Source organism: Rousettus aegyptiacus, unplaced genomic scaffold (assembly GCF_014176215.1).
Source record: "Rousettus aegyptiacus isolate mRouAeg1 unplaced genomic scaffold, mRouAeg1.p scaffold_m13_p_15, whole genome shotgun sequence".
Classification (NCBI taxonomy): Eukaryota; Metazoa; Chordata; class Mammalia; order Chiroptera; family Pteropodidae; genus Rousettus; species Rousettus aegyptiacus.
In genome coordinates this window covers 39,660,848-39,680,283 of record NW_023416290.1, presented here as the reverse complement: position 1 = coordinate 39,680,283, position 19,436 = coordinate 39,660,848, and the positions used below count along the sequence as shown (strand labels likewise).

The window sequence follows — 19,436 nt, the reverse complement described above, 5'->3', positions numbered from 1 at the left end:
TGAAATTTTATTTAGTACTCTATTATTGGTAGCAAACTTACTGTTTTTTTTCTTCTCTAAAGACATTTTTCTTTCACCTTTATTTTTAATGACTTTTTGGTTATAATCTTTCTGGTGTATCATTCTAATAGTTCCTTTTTCTTAGCAAAATAGAATGAACACATCATTTCATAAACTTACGGGTTTTATTGCTGCTATTGAAAAGTCTACTGTCTGTCTATTTTTTGGTTTTTCGAAGCTCACTTTGGCTTCTTTGAATATTTTATCTTTGATATTCTATGGTTTCATCATGGTGTCTAGGTATGATTTTGTTTTTTTTAATCTTAGAATTTATTGAACTACTTGAGTCAATAGTAGATGATAAATGACTTTCATCAGTTCTGAAAAAATTCTCAACCAGTATTTCTGTTTTTCTCTGTACCTAATGTGATTTTTTCCCGCCTAAATGTTCCTATATCTTTGTCACATACCTGTCAAAATAATTCATTTAGTAACTTAATGCAGCATAACAAGTCACCCTAAAACTTTGTGGCTTAAGACAAAAATAATCGTTTATTATCTCTTAGTCTCTGTTAGTCTCATTCAGGATAAGCTCAGTTAGTTAGTTGTTATTTGGGGTCATTCATGAAATTTCAGTTTTATGTTGTCTGGGGCTGCAGTTATCTGAAGGCTTGAGGGGTAATGGAAGATTGATTACCAAGGTGGCAAATTACTGCTGCCTGTAGGCTGGGGTCCTTAGCTCTGCACGTGGATTACTCCACGGAGCTGCTTGAGTGTACTCACGGCATGACAGTTATGATTCCTCAGCTTTTTCCTCATTATGAAGGTAGGGTAGGTGACTGCCAACCTCTTTTCATGTCAGAGCCGAAACTGAAAGTGCTGACTTTGTCTTTTGAATGTTTATTTGTAATTTTTATTCTATCTATTGTTTTGGATTTTAAGATCATCCTTATTTTTCTTTACCATATTTACTATAATACTACAGTATTTCATAATTGTAGTAACTTTCTTATCTTTCGATTTTTCATCTAAGGAAGTTGTTTATAAGTTTTTTTTTTTTTTTTTTTTAAACTTCTCTTTGATTCCTTGTCTCTCTTTTTGAGAGATCATTTTTAATTTTTTAAAAATTGTATTTCATTTGCCATATAAGTAACCAATGAAACTATGAGAATGGTCAAAATTGCCTCAGCATAAAGAGAAGAGAGTCTAGCCCTGAGAAACTCCAACATTTAATAGGTAAAGAAGGAAATGTATTGTTTTTATAAATGTTATAAATTTTTCCCTTTGGTCAACTGTAGCTATATTTCATAAAGTGTGATTTAGGAGGAGTAACATTTTTAATTTTGAAACAGTTAAAGTTTTTCAGTTTAAATCTCCATTATTAATTTATAAATTTATTGCTTTGTAATTAAAATTAGTCTGTTATATATATATATATTTTTAGAACTTATTTATATTTTCTTTTTGGCCTAGTGGAAGTCAGTATATTAATTTTACATAGATGCTTTTAAAATTATGTGAAGTGTTTGCTGAATAAATCAACCTAATTGTTAATTAATTCTTCAAATCTCTACGTTCTTATTTGTTTTTGTTATCTGATATAACAGAATTTATAGCGGCATTTTCTATCTAAGTGTATTTCTAAATATTTCACATACATTTCAATGATTCTTTACATTTTAGTGCTATGTAATTTAATACAGATTTTTATACAGTTATTTGTTTTATAAAATATAATATATACATGTGTATGTCTTTTTTCCCACTTAATGTTTTCTTCCTTGAATTCTCCTTTTTATGAGATTAATGTTTTGATATCTGTTTGTGTTTACTTAATACATTTCAAGGCATCTGTTAATTTTCAACTAATCTGTCATTTTTAAGTTCCTCCTGCCTGAAAAATTTGCCTTTTACTTTTACCTAATCTAATAGTCTTTATCTTTAAATTAGGACAGTTTCAGTCCTAGTTCTATACATATTTTTATTTGGTTGACTCTATACTGCATACATTAATTTATTATATGCTTCTGATTTTGCATTGTGACAAAACAGTTTTCCTTGTCAAAAATCTTTTCATACTTATAGTGAATGATGTTGGTGTACTATAATTTTACCATAATTTTTCTATTGTTGGGTATTAAGTCATTCCTTTTATTGTAATTGTTTTAAGTAATATTTCAATGAACTCCTGTATTTTGATTTAGTGTAGATTCTCAGAAGTGAACTTAATGAGTCAAAGTACACAAATATTTATAATAAAGCTTTTGACATATAATTTCACTTTTTATGAAATTTATTCTTCTCCCATGAGTGACTGAGACTGAATTTAAATAAATATCCTAGAGCTTATATATCCCAAATTATCATCATCCTTAAAGTAGACATTCTGCACAGATAAGTGCCTGATGTAACTAACAGGCTACAAGTATAGAAACTCCTCTTTATGAATTGTCTTCAAAGCCTAAAGCACAACTTTTTAGCAATTTTCATGTGATAATCTTAATTCTTGAAAACAGGTTTGATTTTTAGAAATAGAAGTCTTTTGAATTCATTTCTTATTAGTTAGTAGGAAGAATAAACTGGATAATATTGCTTTTAATGAAAGTCTTAGTATACATCCAACTGGATAAGGCAGGATTTTGATCCACATGTCTCTGACTTCCAAGCCCATGTACTTAACTAGATTTACAGTCAGCGGACAGATATTTATCGAGTACCTATTTATTCTAGCTACTGTGCTGGGTGCCAAGAATAGAGTAGAGACCATAATAGACATGGTTTTGGTTCTTATGCTCCTAAGAGTCTAGCTTACACTCAATAACTTTGTTTTTTTCAGTTATACTCTTTTAAGCATATAAGTAATGGTACTTTTAGATGCTCCATTTTGTTACTTGATAGTGCTTATATACACTGCCTTATGATAGTATCATTTCTTTAAAAGCAGAAGGCATTGATTGTTTTTCTCTCTCAACTGCTCTGCATTTAGTGTTTGTCAGTTAGTACTTGCTCTAATGAATGTTTGATTTTATATTGATAGCTTCATCTCAAACTCGGGTATGGTGATATAATAGATCATCTATGCTGGAATATATGATTGCCTTAACTTTAGATATTATTTTAGAGAAAGAATTTTTCAGGGCAGCATGTAGATACTTTGGGGATATTAAAATGTAATAAGAGAGTAGGAAAATGAATCTGGTTTTTAGAGGACTTCAAGATGAGTTTCAATTTGTGAAAAATATCTTTATTTAAATAAAAAGTGGAAGTTTAATAAAAATTCCTTAAAACCTTTTATTTTACCACCTTTATTTTATTACGTCATTTTTTATAATTATAGCTATAACATAAATTATAAATTAACCCTTTTGAATCCAGTACAGTGGCACAATTTCTTTAAATATGATGGAAATAGTGGCAGTTGGTCCTAGACTTATAGAAATAATTGAGTCATAAATTTTGGAACCTCTAGAAAGAAGATGGGCATTGGGCATTTTCCAACTCATGTTTCTTGGCATTTAGCATACTGGGGTCAAAAAGCATCTGAATTTTAATAGCTTAGAATCTTGAGTCATTTCTTGAGTCCCATTTTGTTTTTCTAAAGTCATCATGAGTATATGAATCAATCATCAATTTTAGAGGACATCTGGAAAACATTTGATATCATCTTGTGAAATTCCCATAATTTTATTTTAAATCCAGAATCACATAAACCATAGTAACTTCTTTTGACTAAGAAAATTAATAATTAAGATACTTAATATATTAATCTGAAAATGTCAATAACCATTTGAAATATAAACAGATTTAGAAAAGTATATTTGGAGATGATGAAAATTCACCATTTACACATTCAAAATGGTTATTGAGTTTCCTAGATTAAGTTCTAATGATTAGGTGACTTTTAATATATACAGTATCTGTATGCTGAAAACTATAACTTATGGACTGGAAAAGTCAATATTATTAAGACATTAATCTTCTCAAATCGATATATAGATTCGATGAATTTTCAATCCCAATCCTTATAGGACATTTTATAGATATTGGCAAACTGATTCTAAAAAAAATAAATAAAAATGGAAAGGCAAAGGAGCTGGGATAGTCAAACATTTTTTTAACAAAAGGACAAAGTTGAAAGATTAACACTACCTGACTTCAAAGCTTATTTTAAAGGTACCAGAATCAAGATAGTGTGGTATTCATAAAAGGACAGGTACATAGATCAATGGAACAGAAGAGTCTAGAAATAGAACCATATAAATATGGTAAATTGATTTCCCTAAGTTGTAAAGGCAATCCAATGGAGAACGTATAGTCTTTTCAACAAATCTTGCTATAACAATTTAACATCTATACCCCATACCTTATACCAAGTTTACCTTAACATGTATTACAGGCATAAATGTAAATTGTAAAACTATAAAAATTTTGGAAGAAAACATAGCAGAAAATCTTTGTTACCTTAAATTAGGGCAAGAATTCTTAGATACAACATCAAAATCACAATTTGTAAAATAAAAATATTGACAAATTAGACTTCATAAAAACATTTTTACTTTGCAAATGACACCATTAAGAAAATGAAAACATAAGCCATAGATTTGGAGAAAATATTTGAAAATCCTGTATCTCACAAAGACCTTGAATCCTGATATATAAAGAAAACTCAAAAATAAGTAAACAATATAATTTAAAAATGGACAAAAGATTTGAACAGACACCAGAGTTCACCAAAGAGAGTATACACATGGTGAATATGCACATGAAAATATACTCAACATCATTAGTCATTAGGAATATGCAAATTAAAGCTACTGTGATACCACTATTATAATGGCTAAAATCAAACACTGACCATTTCACTAGTGCAGGAAGATGAGGAGCAACTGAAATTCTTCTGTTGGTGAAAATGCAAACTGGTACTACAGAAAACAGTTTTGCAGTTTTTTTATAAAGTTCAACATAACTCTTAAATTGCACCTCTGCAATCTCATTCACAGGCATTTAACTAATTGAAATAAAAACCTATGTTACTTAAGAACCTATACGTGAATGTTATGACAACTTTATTCCTAATTACTAAAACCTGCAAATAAATGTCCCCCAGCTGGGGAATGAATAAACAAACATTCATACAATGAAATATCAGTAGAAAGGAATGAATTGGTACATGTAACAACACGGATTAATCTCAAATTCATTACGCTAAGTGAAGGATGCTGGCACTAAGGCTAGGGGGAAAGTCTGACTCCGAAGGGGTAACCCAAGATAGTTGGGGTTGGGGGGAGTGGAACTGTTTTGTATCTTGTTTGTAGTGATGGCTACGCAATTCTGTGCATTTGTCAAAACTCATAAAACTGAAACAACTGAATTTTACTGTTTGTAAATTAAAATTTAAAAAAATACATCTACCTCTCTGAATTTTTAACTTGTACCATCCTCCGGTCATTTCTGTGCATACTAACTTTTTAAACTTCTCCCTGGCTGATTCAGAAAGTAAGTTCTCAAGGGGCACCTCTCTACACATTCCCTTCACAAACTGTTTTGTAGTCATGTGCAAAAAGATAACTGTATGCCTTTTGAGGGCTAAGATTTAGCCATAAATAGTAATTCTTACCAAAAGTAAAAAGTTTTAACTATTATTTAGTTAAACTAAATTATGAACTATAAAAATAATACTTATTTATGATTATAATTGTATTTCCCTCACAATGGCTCTAAAAGCATTGTTTGATGTTTAGATTTCACTATGCAGAGCAATGGATGTAGCAGAGTGTACAGAGAAGGATCCAGTTGGTAACTTTTACTCTCAGGAAATGAGAAATGAATCATCTGAGGCACCGATGGGAGAAGAGAGAGTCTTGATATTCACCAGAGTCTCACTGAGCAAAGGTGATGGTCACGTTTACCTTTTTCTTCCTGTACTACACACCATCACTTAAGGGGACACACATAGAGAACAGGGTAGAAGGGATAAAACTTTCCACGGAGACTCTAATACTGTTACTCCAACCATCTCTTCCCTGGATACCATTGCAGCTGGAAGCTTGAACTTCATAGGTTTCATTTCCCATCACATCCTGGTTGAGAGGCAGTAAATATACATTTGATTTAACAAGAAAAAGCATCAATGTGAAAGGTGTAGTGAACTCTGCAGAGGGGCAGCAGGGTGTTATGGTAAAGCATAGATGTTGAGATCAGACATTTTTAGGTTCAAATCTAAGCCTGCCACTTACTAGCTTTTTAGGCAAGTTACGAAACTTCTATAAGCCTCAGTTTCCTTTTAAATTGGAACTACAGTACCCATCATACTGAATTGTGAGAATTAATAAGTTCATGTAGGGGGCAGAATTCAATATTTGACAGAGTGAAGATCCTCAATAAGTAATAGTTGTTACTAATAATGTTAGTACCATGATTATACCCTCATAAATCACACGGAATAATCTAAATTGGTAATATTGAAGTTACTATCATCTAACACTCACTACTGTATGACTTGTGCATATTACACCATTCCTCTCATCTTATTTAATCCCCACGACAACACTATAAAATAGATACTACGTGATAAGCATAGTAGTACCTATTTTATAGTGTTGTCGTGGGGATTAAATAAGTTAATAATTCTAAAACTCTTAGAACACTGACTTGCACATAATAAGTACCAATAAATGTCAGCTATTAGTACTACTACCATTACTGTTATTGTTATTATGCTCAACCAAGTATTAATACATACTAATTGAACACTATCATGGGCCCAACGGTATTGGTAGAAGAAAAGGTTTGTAAGCCACACTGAATATTAAACTGTGTAGTATTGTGTCTAACTTCCTGGCACTAAGTGCTCAAAGTATTTAATTAATTAATGTGTGCATTAGTAATTCTGAGAACAAACAGGAAGCTGGCAAGGAAAAATCAGGAAAAACAACATTCATATTTGAGAAAACTGAATACACGAGGAGACAAAAAGAGACACGAGTGTGGAGACGGAAGTGGAGCAAAGTGCATTTGGGTCATAAAGTAATAAAAGGGATTACTAAGCAGCAGAGAAGATCAGCTAATTATACCTATATATCAATGTGCGTAAAACTCGCAAAACATGGAGTGAAGCAAGTCACAAAATAAAAGCTATTATTCTATTTATATAAAATTGTAAGACGGGCTAAACTAAATTACATTGTTAAGTGATACCTTGTAAATGATAAAACTATTAATGATTATTACTAAAGTTAGAATAGTGGTTACCTATGAGGAAGAGAAGCGAAGGTCTCCTGAGATGAATGTTCTATCATTTCACGGGGGTAGGGTGAGAACTTGGGTGTTTGCTCCGCAATTGTGTTTTTTTAAATGTGTATTTATGTTTTATACATTCTTTTGTATGGATGACATATTTCACAATAAAAGTTAAGATCACTTAGAAATAAAAATAAATGGGATCCAAGAAGTCAGCAAGCCCAACCAGAGGATATTGTATGTTGTAGGATAGGAGGAATTAAAGCAAATAAGGTGATATTCAATCCATTTCTTTTTGCGTGCTAAACAGCATTTGATTGGTTTCTTTTCCCCACCCCCTATAAGCTTAAAAATCTCACCTTCCTCAATATACAGAAAAAAATAATGGAAGTCATCAAGCAGAGTCGAAGGGTCAGGATGGAGAGTATTGAAACCTCTGAGAGGAATGTTACCTCTGACACCTAGCTAGCTGGGCTGGGGTATCAGACACAAGGCAAGAGTAAGGTGTTGATAGACAGTATCGATATTCAGGACTTCCTCATCACAATCGAGGCCCTTATTCCAGGTGACAAATGACACCCTACCAAAAGAGACGATAGAATTCATTCTGCTATCAAGGGTATGGCTAAAGTAGAGCTTGGTCAATCCTCAGTGGGAAAATGGAAGAGATCAAGTGAGGATAAACCAAAGGAATGTACTTCTACTAGGAAGATCAGGAAGAGATATAGGCTGGTATATGTGTAAGTTTAGACCCTTGGAGTTTGTCTCCTGTGTCCAAAATCTGCCCCAGACATTCCATTACTTTCTCTCTCTCTCTCTCTCTCTCTCTCTCTCGCTCTCGCTCTCGCTCTCGCTCTCGCTCTCGCTCTCTCTCAAATCCTGCTGTTGAAGAAATAAAATGCAAATCAGGTAAATGGGAACTAAAATCAGTAAGTTTAATATTCTATTTGAATGCCTCTAGAATTTACCCAGCAAAGAAAAGTTTCATTCTGAGTTCCTTATTTTTTAATGGCCAACCAGCTAAGAGCTGGGTAGCTGAATATTCATAAGAATTTCTGTTCAGTCAAAATCAGTCTCTCTCTCTCTCTCTCTCTCTCTCTCTCTCTCTCTCTCTCTCTCTCTCTTTCTCCCTCCCTCCCTCTCTCAAAACAAGATAAATGACCAAAATTGAATAAGAGGAATACTGGTATACTATAGTGCATAAATCTTTCCTTGTTATAATAATTATTTTATCATATATAAAGTAGTAGACACTTCACATAATCCCTCAACAACCTTACGAAATTGGTATTTTTCTAGATAAGAAAATGGAGACTGTGAAATTAAATAACTTGATCAAGAACATAAATGAAGTTAGGATGCCAACTCAGTCCTATCTGAACACAAAGCAAAAGCAATAGGTGATAATTAGTTTCTCAAAAAGCAGAAGGAGGAGACTTTAAAAGGAATCTTATCAGAGCTGGTCAGAGAGGCAGGAGGATAGTTCCTAGAGGGTTTGGTGTATCTAGGGGAAGTCTTTCTAAACTAATGAATGACTGGGAGGTGAGGTTGTTTACTAGCAAGTACAAGTGAATTTACTAAAAGAAAGGAAAAAACAGAAGCATTGAAAATACTGGGAGAAAGCGATGTGGGCCCCCACATTGGAAAGACTCAACATAGTATATTTGAACATAGTCATCTAAGCCATGAGTTATGGTTGTTTTTGCCTTTACGTTGCCATTGAACCTTGGGTGATCACTTCACAAACTTGACAAATGCAAACTGCGATGTATCACAATGGATTAAAGTTGAAAAACTGTGAGGACCCATGATGATGGGGCACATGGAAGGAGTGAAGATACTGGTGTCAAGCTATATGTTTACACATTTTCGTTTCTTTCTGTTTATAAGATAAAAATAACTCAATAGAAGTGTTAACATTTTCTTCTTGCACCTCATTTGATTATCATTGGCACCGTAAGGCACACATTCAAGGCACTTGGAGTCCTCTGACCAGGAGATGCTTCCCAAGAGATAGCAGAGTCTAATTTCAGGGACATAAGCTGCATGGAACGCAGGATAAGGCTGGGAGAAGGGCGGTTCAGCTGGAGACTCTACCTCGGCAAAAGGTCAGCTAGGTTCAATACATCAAGAGAGTTTAGAATTGCGTTTAGAAATACCCTGGGGAGGGCGGCGTGGTTAGGAGAGGGAGCTGCCCTGTAGGTTCTGAACAAAGCTATCCTGCAAAAATGATCTCTAATTTTTTAACTATAAAGAGACCTTTGTTTATCTGAGAGTGGCTTAAGATGGACATCACAAACTCAGACATTAAAGTGACCTCAATAAGTGAAGTAAACTGCGTATACACCGACACTCGATCCTTTTGTTTTCTCATTTTGATAAGAAATATGTTTCTACTATAAGTAGCAGAATGCATGAAGATAAGTGACATGTGCCATTCAGTCACAATGTACGGCAGCAGCTGGGAATGATGGGGACGATGTGAGCTGGGGGAGGCATATGTCTCTTAAAGGGGGCAGTGGCTACTCATTTCCAGCAAATCATTGTAGTGTGAGATTTAAGGCCCAGTGTTACTAACTTTCTTATTTTTCAAAAGAGACCAGAAATTCAGCTTTTAAGTAAAAATCTCCTGATAAAAAAAAGACCATATTAGGCCTAATTTTGTAAAACCTTGTAATAGCTAAACGAAATAGGCATTCAGCCTCGATCTGCCTTGTTAGGCGACTGGTTTGCAACCTCGGACTTATGTCAAGTGGTGACCTGGGCTTGCCACTGTTTTCTTTCTAGCCTGCCTTAACTGTCTGTCCCTTTCTCAGGGAAGTCGCCCCTGGTCAGACTGGCTCTTCTAGTTGTACTTTCTCTAGTCCTCTGTATGTCCCTTATTCTTCCTGTCCACACATTTTTTTTTTTTTGAATTACATGTTTGATGTTTTTATTTCCTGCTAGACTGTAAATTCATGAAGGAGGGAGCCACATCTGTGTCGATCATTGTCATTGGGGTCCCTGGAATCAAACTCTGACTGACAGGGACTGTGTGAGGAAGGTTTACTGGACAGTGTTCTAGACAGCATCAGATGAGTGAGAATGGAACTGGTCTAGGAGAGAGTTAAGGTGAACTTTAACCTTAGCCATAGCTATATACAATAAATATAATTTATATGTTTAAATATAAATATAATTTATATGTTATTACTTTAACATAAAGTATGAAAATGGGTGCTTATTTGAAAATATGTTAAATTCTATACTATTTACTTTTCTGTTATATAAATGCTATTATTTAAACCAAAATAATAGAACTAGTTAACAATGGCAATTAATAATTAATAGTGGGACTAATTTAAAAAATCCTGTGTGAGGAATATTTAACAATATTTTGATAATATTTCTTTCCTCCGCTACAACAATTTAACTCCTATTATCTCTTGATTGGATATTAAGCAATCTCAGGCTATAGTAGTATATATTTTTAAGATCCATAGTAATTAAATAGATATTACTTATATCTAATCAAAAATAACAATGAGATGTTTCTTTATGTCTCATGATACAGTAGGATATTTTTACTCTTTCAGTTTCCTTTTCCGATAATACTTCTCTGAACTGCCTGCAGCCTTTACCCGAGGACGTCCTTTTTTGTCTTTTATGTAGTGGTCAAAGTAAATATAGTCAAATATAAAATTCACTTTGTCTTGCAGCTCTACTTATTAAGCCCACATTATACTGATTCCTGATGTTGATCCAATATGATGACATTGATCTAAACATCTTCTCAACAAAATAATTTGAATATTAAAAACTTTAGATTTTATTTGCTAGTAACAGCAGGTTTTTGGCTTGTAAGAATTAGTTCCCAGCTCTCCCAAAATGTTCATTCATTTTGTATCTACAGATTTATTTTAGTAGAACAGCTGCTTATCAGTCAGGTCCTTTGCATGTTGAAGTTAATCTTGCAGGTTATCTATCTAAACTGTCCCTCATTTTAAACTCTCTTAAGCACATCGAATGTCCTAAGTTAAACCTCTCTTTCTTAGGAATGGTTTTAAAACATAGAGGTAATTTGAACTTGTAAAACTGAAGTTGGATTTCAAATAAAGTAGTTATAGTTAAAAAAAAAAAAAAAGAGCCCCGTTTAGCTTGGCTGCCATTTTCTGAGTTTTAAAGCAATCTTATTTTTTTTAAGTCATTTTTTTTTTCACTGCATGAGTTTTGTTGCAGCCTACACATAACATAATATTGAACAGGTCATTGTGCAACCAGTTTATTCTTTTCTAGGTTTCTTATGGCCTCTTCAAAGAGCATCGGTTTTAGAGAAACAGCATGTAAGTTTCTGTTTTTACTGTAATCTTTTTTTAAATTTTCATTCTCAATGCATTTTCAAATTAGAGAAGTACATTCTTCTCGTCCACTTTGAAAATATAATTTTAAGGCAAGCTAACGTTTTAACATCTTTTCTACAGTTGGCAACAATGATAGCCATCTTATAGGCACATGTCTAAAGAGGCAACCGCCTTCCATTTTTATAACATTAATAATCTCATTAAGTGCTTCTGTACATTATAAGGAAATTGTAAAGAGACCAATGTTTTCATTACGAAAGGCTCAATATTATAGGTAAATAGGTAAGCAAACCACATTTCTCTCTAGCGCTTTTTTTTTTTTTTTTTTGATAGCGTTGCGTACACAGTGTGGAGAAGATATAGCGGGTAAGATCTTTTCGTTTTCTTTGATAACAAGTTTATAGATGGGAATTTTTTTCTGAAATTTACATTTGTATAGTACAGATGAGCAAAGTCTACTTCTCTTTGAACAAGTCTTTTGTATTTTCCGTAATTTTATTAAAATCTTCATAGAAATCAAGACTATGATTGAAATGCCATTTTTCAAATCAAAGTACCTAAAACTCAGGGAAGTATTTTTTTTCTTGCCACAATTCAATTTATTACTTATACTATAGAATGTATTATCATTGGTAAGACTGACATGATCAGTTCCGCTATGGCCCCAAAACATTCGTTATAAAAATTCTCCCTTTTGTTTAGCCACAGGACATTTAGATATAACTTTATTCAGTGACATAGAACAATTAAGGGAGTGATAGGATAACATGTTCTACGTGGTGTGTCTCAACAAATTCAAATTTAAAATTGAGCATTGGTGTCTTTGGGGGAAATGAAAAAACTGATTCACTTAGAAATTTTTGCCTATTTTATCCCTAATTTGTGAGATTTCATCTTTATATATGGTTTCATCTCCCCTTCTTCATACTCAACACCCAACTTTGTTTTTTTTTTTTTTTTTTTTTTTTTTTTTTTTTTTTTTTTGTATATCACACCGATATGGTATGAATAGTTTTCCCTGTTCTGGTTTAACCATGTGTCCGGTTTTTAGCAGTATGAAAGACCAAGCCCGGAACTATATCTCATATTTGGACACTGTGACTCAACATTTCATTTTCAACTGCTTAATAAAGTTCATTTTGATTTTTAGAAACCTGTTTGGTTTTCCTACATGCTGCATGCATAGAAAGCTGTACTAAAAGCGAGGCCAACAGGACATGACAGTGAGTCCTGGAGTCACTTAGCATAGCACAATGGAAATAAAAGCCACCTCCCTTCTGTTGTTCCATTTCTCCTTTTGGATGAGCAAATGAGAATCATCTTTAGGTCATTATGCATTCATTGAGGGGCTGTGACCTTAATCCATAAAGCCCTATAGAGTTTATGCTTTGATTACCTTAAAGCCTGCCTCCCCTATACACTGTCCCAGACAATCAAATTGCAAATGTTCCTGCTAACAGTTCACAATTTCAGTGGACCCAAGACAGCCATCTGGTAAATAGGACTTGGCACAGGGACTCCTCTTAAGGTGATCTGACCATGTCATGCAGTTTGCCTGGAAATATCCTCCTGAATTGCCATAAACTAGGCCAGTTTTTAGAACTCTTCTTGGATTTTTGGAGAAGATAGTAATTAACAAAAATATGGTATAATTGTTGATCCACTGCAACAAAGTCTCTGTGAAGTTATACACATTTCTAAATAAAGATATTAAGGGATTTCTTGTTATTAAAAGGGAATGAATTAAATTGAAGTTCAATCGGGATATAAGTGAAGAACAAAATATTTTAAAGGACCTACTATGTGACAGGAAATTGATGTGTTTCCTTATTTGCCCCTCACAACTCTGTGATGTGGATATCATTATTCCTATGAGGAAACTGGCTTAGAGACGTTAAGTAACATTTCCAAAGGCACGTGGATAGTGAGTGATAGACTTGGAATTCAAGTGTATGAGCTCTAGATTACAGGTCTTTACACTCTATTACCCAAATAATAATCTCTTTTGACCTCCCTATATCTAACCTCAGCTCTAATTCATTTCTTCTTTATCCTCTTTACTTTTCCTATATTGTCCACCAGCTTGTCTTTCATCCTTTTGATGATCTCTCTAATTTCTTCTTTTAACGACTGTATTTTTAGATTTGTTTCTCATCTCCAACAGCTAATGCTATTGTCATCTTCCCTAGACCAATGAATTAATCCCCTAACTGGTCTCATATTTATTCTTTTTCTCCTCATAGTCTGTTGTCCGCACATGATTATCTTAAAGAAAGTAAAGTATGCTACTCCTTTTTTCAAAATCCTGTGGTGGGCTCACATCACAATTTGAGGTAAATTTCTCTTTTGGTGGCCGAGACGGTCCTTCGTGATCTGGTCTTCACTCTCCTCTCTCACTGTGTCTCCTGTCCTGCTCCCCTGGCTCGTCTCACCCTGGCCCCACTGGTTTTCTTGCAGGATCTTGCACTCCAAGCTCATTCCTGCTTTTGCACTTGTTGCTCCATTACCTTCCCTCTGATCTCTTCTTGGCTCACTCTCTTACTTCATTTAGGTCTCTGGTCAAACATTCACACACGAGAAAGGTCTTCCTTGACGCTCTACTTCTAAAGTAACTGCCAGCTAGTCCCACTCTAATGCCTTACCCTAGTATTTATCACTCACTACTTGGAATTATATTAATTGTGAACATAAATTTATTTCCTTTTTAGTCTCTTTCCTGCCATTAAAATATAGGCTCCATTGTAGTAGGAGTCTTTTCTGCCTTGTTTATCACTGCATCTCACAACCTAGAATAGAACCTACTTGTAGTAGACATTCAAGGAATACTTGTTGAGAGAATAAAAATATACTCTCACAAATGCCTCAGTAATATTCAAGGTAACCTTAGCGAATTGCTTTCCAGTCTCTGAATTATTTACTTCTCTTATTTACTGATTTTTTTAGTTAAACTCTTACTCTAAAAATTGATCACATACTGCCTTATGATATATCTTATATTACTTATATAACTTTTATACAATATTGTTATAGTTTGTATATTTCAGGTTTTTTTTATCTTGTTGATGAACACTATCATAACTTAAGCATTATTTGTTCTACTCTTAGTGTTTCCCTAAGCGATATAGTTCATGGATAGCACATAATAGGAAGTCGTCGATGCTTTGTTATTTGATTATTAAATTAATGACATATTATTAAATACCCACTATGTACAAGACAATATTCTAAGTGCTTTTTCAATATTATTTCTTTTATCTTTATGACAATAATTTGAAAGCAAGAATTTTTATTCTCATCTTTCAAATAAGGAAACCGTGGTCCAGAAAAGAGAAGTGGCTTGCTTCATTAAGGTCGTACATCTAAGAGAAGATGAAATGGGTCTTAAACATTGATACTGGCTTGAAAACAAATGGTCTTTCCACCAAAGAGTATAACTTTGCAATAAATCTTTGTTAATATATAGATTCATCCATAAAGCACAATGGCTCCCAAATCATACTAAGCTGACTTATCTGCTGTGGGGGAAGAGGAATGTGCTGAGTGGAACATGTTACTTTTGATTATTAACTTGATGCCAGGTGTTTACACAGTTAGGTGAAGAACTGAAAAGGCAACTGGATTGTTCAAAAGACAGACCTTTTTAAATGCAAAATAAATGAGTGTGAAGAGTAAAGTGCAATTTTGATTCAATTTGGCTTCCACATTATTTGACACCCCAGGCAAACCATGTTGCTTCCTCCAATCCTTCCTATGACCATTATTTCTTATCAGGCCTTAGGTGCAGGAAAGTACAACTCTAATTAGAATTGGGAAACTTAAAATGGAGCCTAAGGGAAAAAGAATCAGTCACTAGCTAACATTTAAATTCTCCACAGTTGTCCAATCCTGCTATATCCTTAATATCCTGGCAAACATGACATTGTGTAGGGTGCCTAACAAAACCAAAGATATGACATCTCTGCCTAATGGCCACAAAGAATGGGGAGCAACACACATAGGTATTTGGTGATTTGGTGAAGCTTGATGTTTCATGAGACCTTTATATTGGCTGTATTTTCTTATTCCAAATTTCCTGAATGCTGCCATAAATCAGTGGCTCTTGGGTTTTAATGTATTCAAGAATCATCAACGCATGCCGTACTTAAAAGCAGATTCTAGGGTCCTCATGGTAGAGAGTCTAAGTTAGCAGGCCTTGGGCGAAGTCTGAGAACCCGAGTCTTAAAACAAGTGTCTCTGGATGATTCCGATAACACATTATATCCATAGAGATATATTGGTCTAAAAAAATCTTTTCCCCTCAGATATTTTAATTTTGGAATTGTGTTTCATATCTCTGAATAATATATTATTTCCCATATGCACATGGAAGACAATTGAATATGCTCTTGTGTTAATATTAGGGACTCAAATTCAAAGTGATAATCAGCCAAGAGATTCCTCTTATAATGATTTATTCGAAACTTTTTTTTTTCCTTTCAGGGCTTTTAATGCACAGTCAATCTTTTAAATTAGACATTGGCCAAGCGTTAGCTCACAATCTATATTTGCTAAGTACTAAAAGCTGGCCCAGCATTCTGGCAAGAAGAATGAGCAGTGAATAGTGAGGCCTGACGGCCAAAATGGTGTGAAGTACTTAGATCACCTTTGGGGGAATCTTGGCACTAATGCTAATCCTTATTTCCCAGAAGGTTCTTCTATTGTCACACAATGGGGAAACCATTAGCAGACATACTGCGAGAGGATTTTGATTGCTGTGATACATACATGCTGCATCTTCTGGGGATTTTTGTACTGCTCTTATTATACTTAATTTTTCTAAATATGTATTAAAATTATAGTAGTCTATAAAATTATATAATCCACAGTCCTTGCTTTATATAACCAATAAGGTATGAATAGAAGCAGACCTGTATGTTATTAATTATGATAGAATATGAAAGGCACTGCACAAAGAGTATAAACAAAGTGCTCAGAGCTCAGAGATTGTGAAAAACACAGAGTGCTTGACATTCGAGCTAGGCAGTAGGGTATAAGCAGCCAATGAATGGAGCAAAGGTCTTTCTATAGAGAAGGATGAAACAACAGAATAGCAACTAACATTTATTGAGAACTTGTTATTTGCCAGACACTATTTAAAAAGCACTTGTGTTTTGTCTCATTTACTTCTCAAAAAATTCTGTAATGGGCGCTGTTCTTATCTTCGGTATGTAGGGGAGGAGACCGGGCTATGTGCATGTGTGGAACATTCTTCAGTAGCCGGGGCAGGTCAAGCTGTGGCAAATGGTGTGATGTGACCTGAGTCAACAGAGGAGGAGTCGGAGGTATGTAGGGCTAGGTAATGAAGTGCTTTCATTAGATGGTGAATGAAGTGCCTTCATTACCTGGAGGGTTTTGTTTTTTTGTGTTTCAGATTAGTGTTTCTTCAAGGGCATACAATGAGAGGAATCTTTGGCAACCCAGAGCCTCAGTTCCACAGCCTGCCCCACCCCACCCACCCCTGTCCCCGGAAGCAATCATGGTCATTAACTTCTTGTGTATCTTTGCAGAAGTAATCCATGTATAAATATTGCCTTTCTTCATCTTTTGTTCCACACACAGGAGCATGCTGCACAAACCTTGCTTTGTGTATCAAGATTGTTCCATATCAGCACATTTGGCACACTTAGATCTACCTCATTCTTTTCTTCGGCTTCATGTTTTCTAACTACATGGTTGAACCATGGTTTATTTAACCAGTCCACTAATGATAGACATTAGCTGTGCTGCCAGTCAATACACAATGATGATTTGAATATTCTTGTCTGAAAATGTGCAAGTATTACTTACAGGAGATACTCCTTGGGGGGGGGGGGGAATTTCTGTGCCCCCTAGGAAGGAATTTAAATAGGGGAATGACAAGGACAAGCTGGCCTTTTAGAGCCAGCAGTCTGGCAGCTGTGTGGATGGAGTGGAGGGAAGAACAATTAATTACAAGCGAGGAGACTATTCAAGAGGGTCTTGTATTACTTCAGGAGAGAGACAATGAGAGCTGCCGAAAGCCATGGCAGTGGGTGCTGGGGGTGGAGCGTGGCTTGGAGAAACAGTGGACGGATAGAATCAGCTAAGAGAGAATTTACTCTGCCTTTCTGATTGCTCTTTTTCCCCTTGTGCCTTCCTGTTTTCCATTAGGTTCTTTTCAGCAGATATCTAGAACCTGGGATCAGAAAGTATATTTGCCGGCATAACCATCTTCGTCTTTGAGGGTAAGGCAGTATGTTTTCAGTATTTTGAAATTAGTAACCACAGAGAATTTAAAGAGCCAATAAGCAGTGGGTGGGGAGAAAACCCTTTTTAAAAATGGGTTCTAAAAGTGACGGTCGCGGTACCTTCACGGTTGGGTGTGCTCCTGTTCTGCCAGAGGACGGTGGATGGAGCCGCGTACTGTTTATCTTTTATTGCCGTCTCTCCTTTTTCCTTTCTCATACCAATAAAAGCAAACTTGTTATTCTTTCCATTTGGGGGTAGCTCCGGTATCCTCATTAAGCCCTGTGATTTCTTTATTCATTGTCTAGTCCTAATCTTAATTACCCCTGCTTTAAAAAGCTTAACCTACTTAAAAGAGAAATAACAAACTAATCCTAGTTTGACAACACATGTACATTGCATCTGGCATTAGGACCAACTGGGTTTACCCAGCATCTATCACTGCGCAGGTTCAAGGGGAAAATGTGGAGAAGCGAAGGCTCACGGCAGCCGTCCTCTGTTCTCTGTCTCGTGTGTGGAGTCAGCTTTGGGAATGGGCTCCCTCACTCCAAGCCTGAGCGCCTGCGAGCTAACTCCACAGCGCATGTGCCGTAAGGCCCCGTGCAGCCTTCTGTAACAGAAAAGCAGCAGACTCCTGGTGCGGTTGGTTGCAAGTCAATTAGAATTTGAGAAACGTGAAACTGAAAGCGAGAGAGGACTGGCTGCGGTGGGTCGCACAGTGTGCTCTTCTGCCGAGGCATGCCTGCCCCCGATGATATGTGCACCAATGTTTATTCTGTTCTGGAAAAACAAAAAAAAACAAAAACAAAAACAAAAACAAAAAAAACCCCAAGTGGTGCAGCTCACATCGTTTTGGCTCAAAGAGACTCGCCGCCGTCGCAGCCTGTGCTGCACACCCAGCAAGCAGGTCTTGATCACGGCATTGCAAGACTGCAGTTGCTGTTCGTTTGGGGGAAAAGTGGAATCTGCAGCTTGGTTGTCTTCTCTGTAAATGATATTCACAATATGCTCTGAGCCTCCTAATGCTTTCATTTGAATTACTATTGTTCTGTTTTCCTGGAGGAAGAAGAAAGAAAAAGGAAAGTTGTAACTGGGATCTTTCAGGTGGTGGGCATATTTGTTTGCTTTTAGTGGTGAACCGGACTCTATTCGAGACGTTTCTTTTTACTCCTGGGAACACTGACATTCAGAGTAGGTGAAGGAGCAGAGAAATGGCAGAGGTGAAAAGGGAGAAAAGCAGGGGTAGGTTCTCGATTCACTTCCTACGTACATGCCTGGAACCTTTCTCTAAGGCAGAACTTCCCAAACAGGGTGGATTTCAGACCTGATAAAATATTGATCCCTTTAATCATAGGTGCAGGACAGGGTGAAAGGGGGCCTCACATTGCCTTCTCCATGCAGCCCAAGTCACTTTCAATTACAGTCCTTTCCTGTGTACACCAAAATGTGAAGTTTTTGGAGACATGGAGAAATGGTGGGCATAGCTGTCTTAGAAGCTAAGAATTTCAAATTCTTGTACAGAAACACAAGATGGATGTTCGATTCCATCAAATCTCTACTTTTCTAGGTTGTGTGGATGTATGTGTATATTTACATATATGTGCACATACGTAT

General features: G+C 35.4%; 1 long non-coding RNA gene across 2 annotated transcripts in view; it reads left to right on the top strand.

The window, feature by feature from the left end:
- The first annotated feature begins 1,775 nt into the window (after window positions 1-1,775).
- The window catches only part of LOC107517842, a 32,070-nt gene continuing 14,409 nt past the window's right edge, over window positions 1,776-19,436 (top strand). Inside the window, exons 1-3 of one of the 2 annotated variants that reach the window (XR_004954636.1) lie at window positions 1,776-5,892; window positions 16,791-16,900; window positions 17,748-17,821. This is a non-coding gene — a long non-coding RNA (uncharacterized LOC107517842). Of the gene's footprint in view, window positions 5,893-11,995; window positions 16,901-17,747; window positions 17,822-19,436 lie in introns of those variants that run through there. The other variant, XR_004954635.1, reaches the window with a different exon arrangement.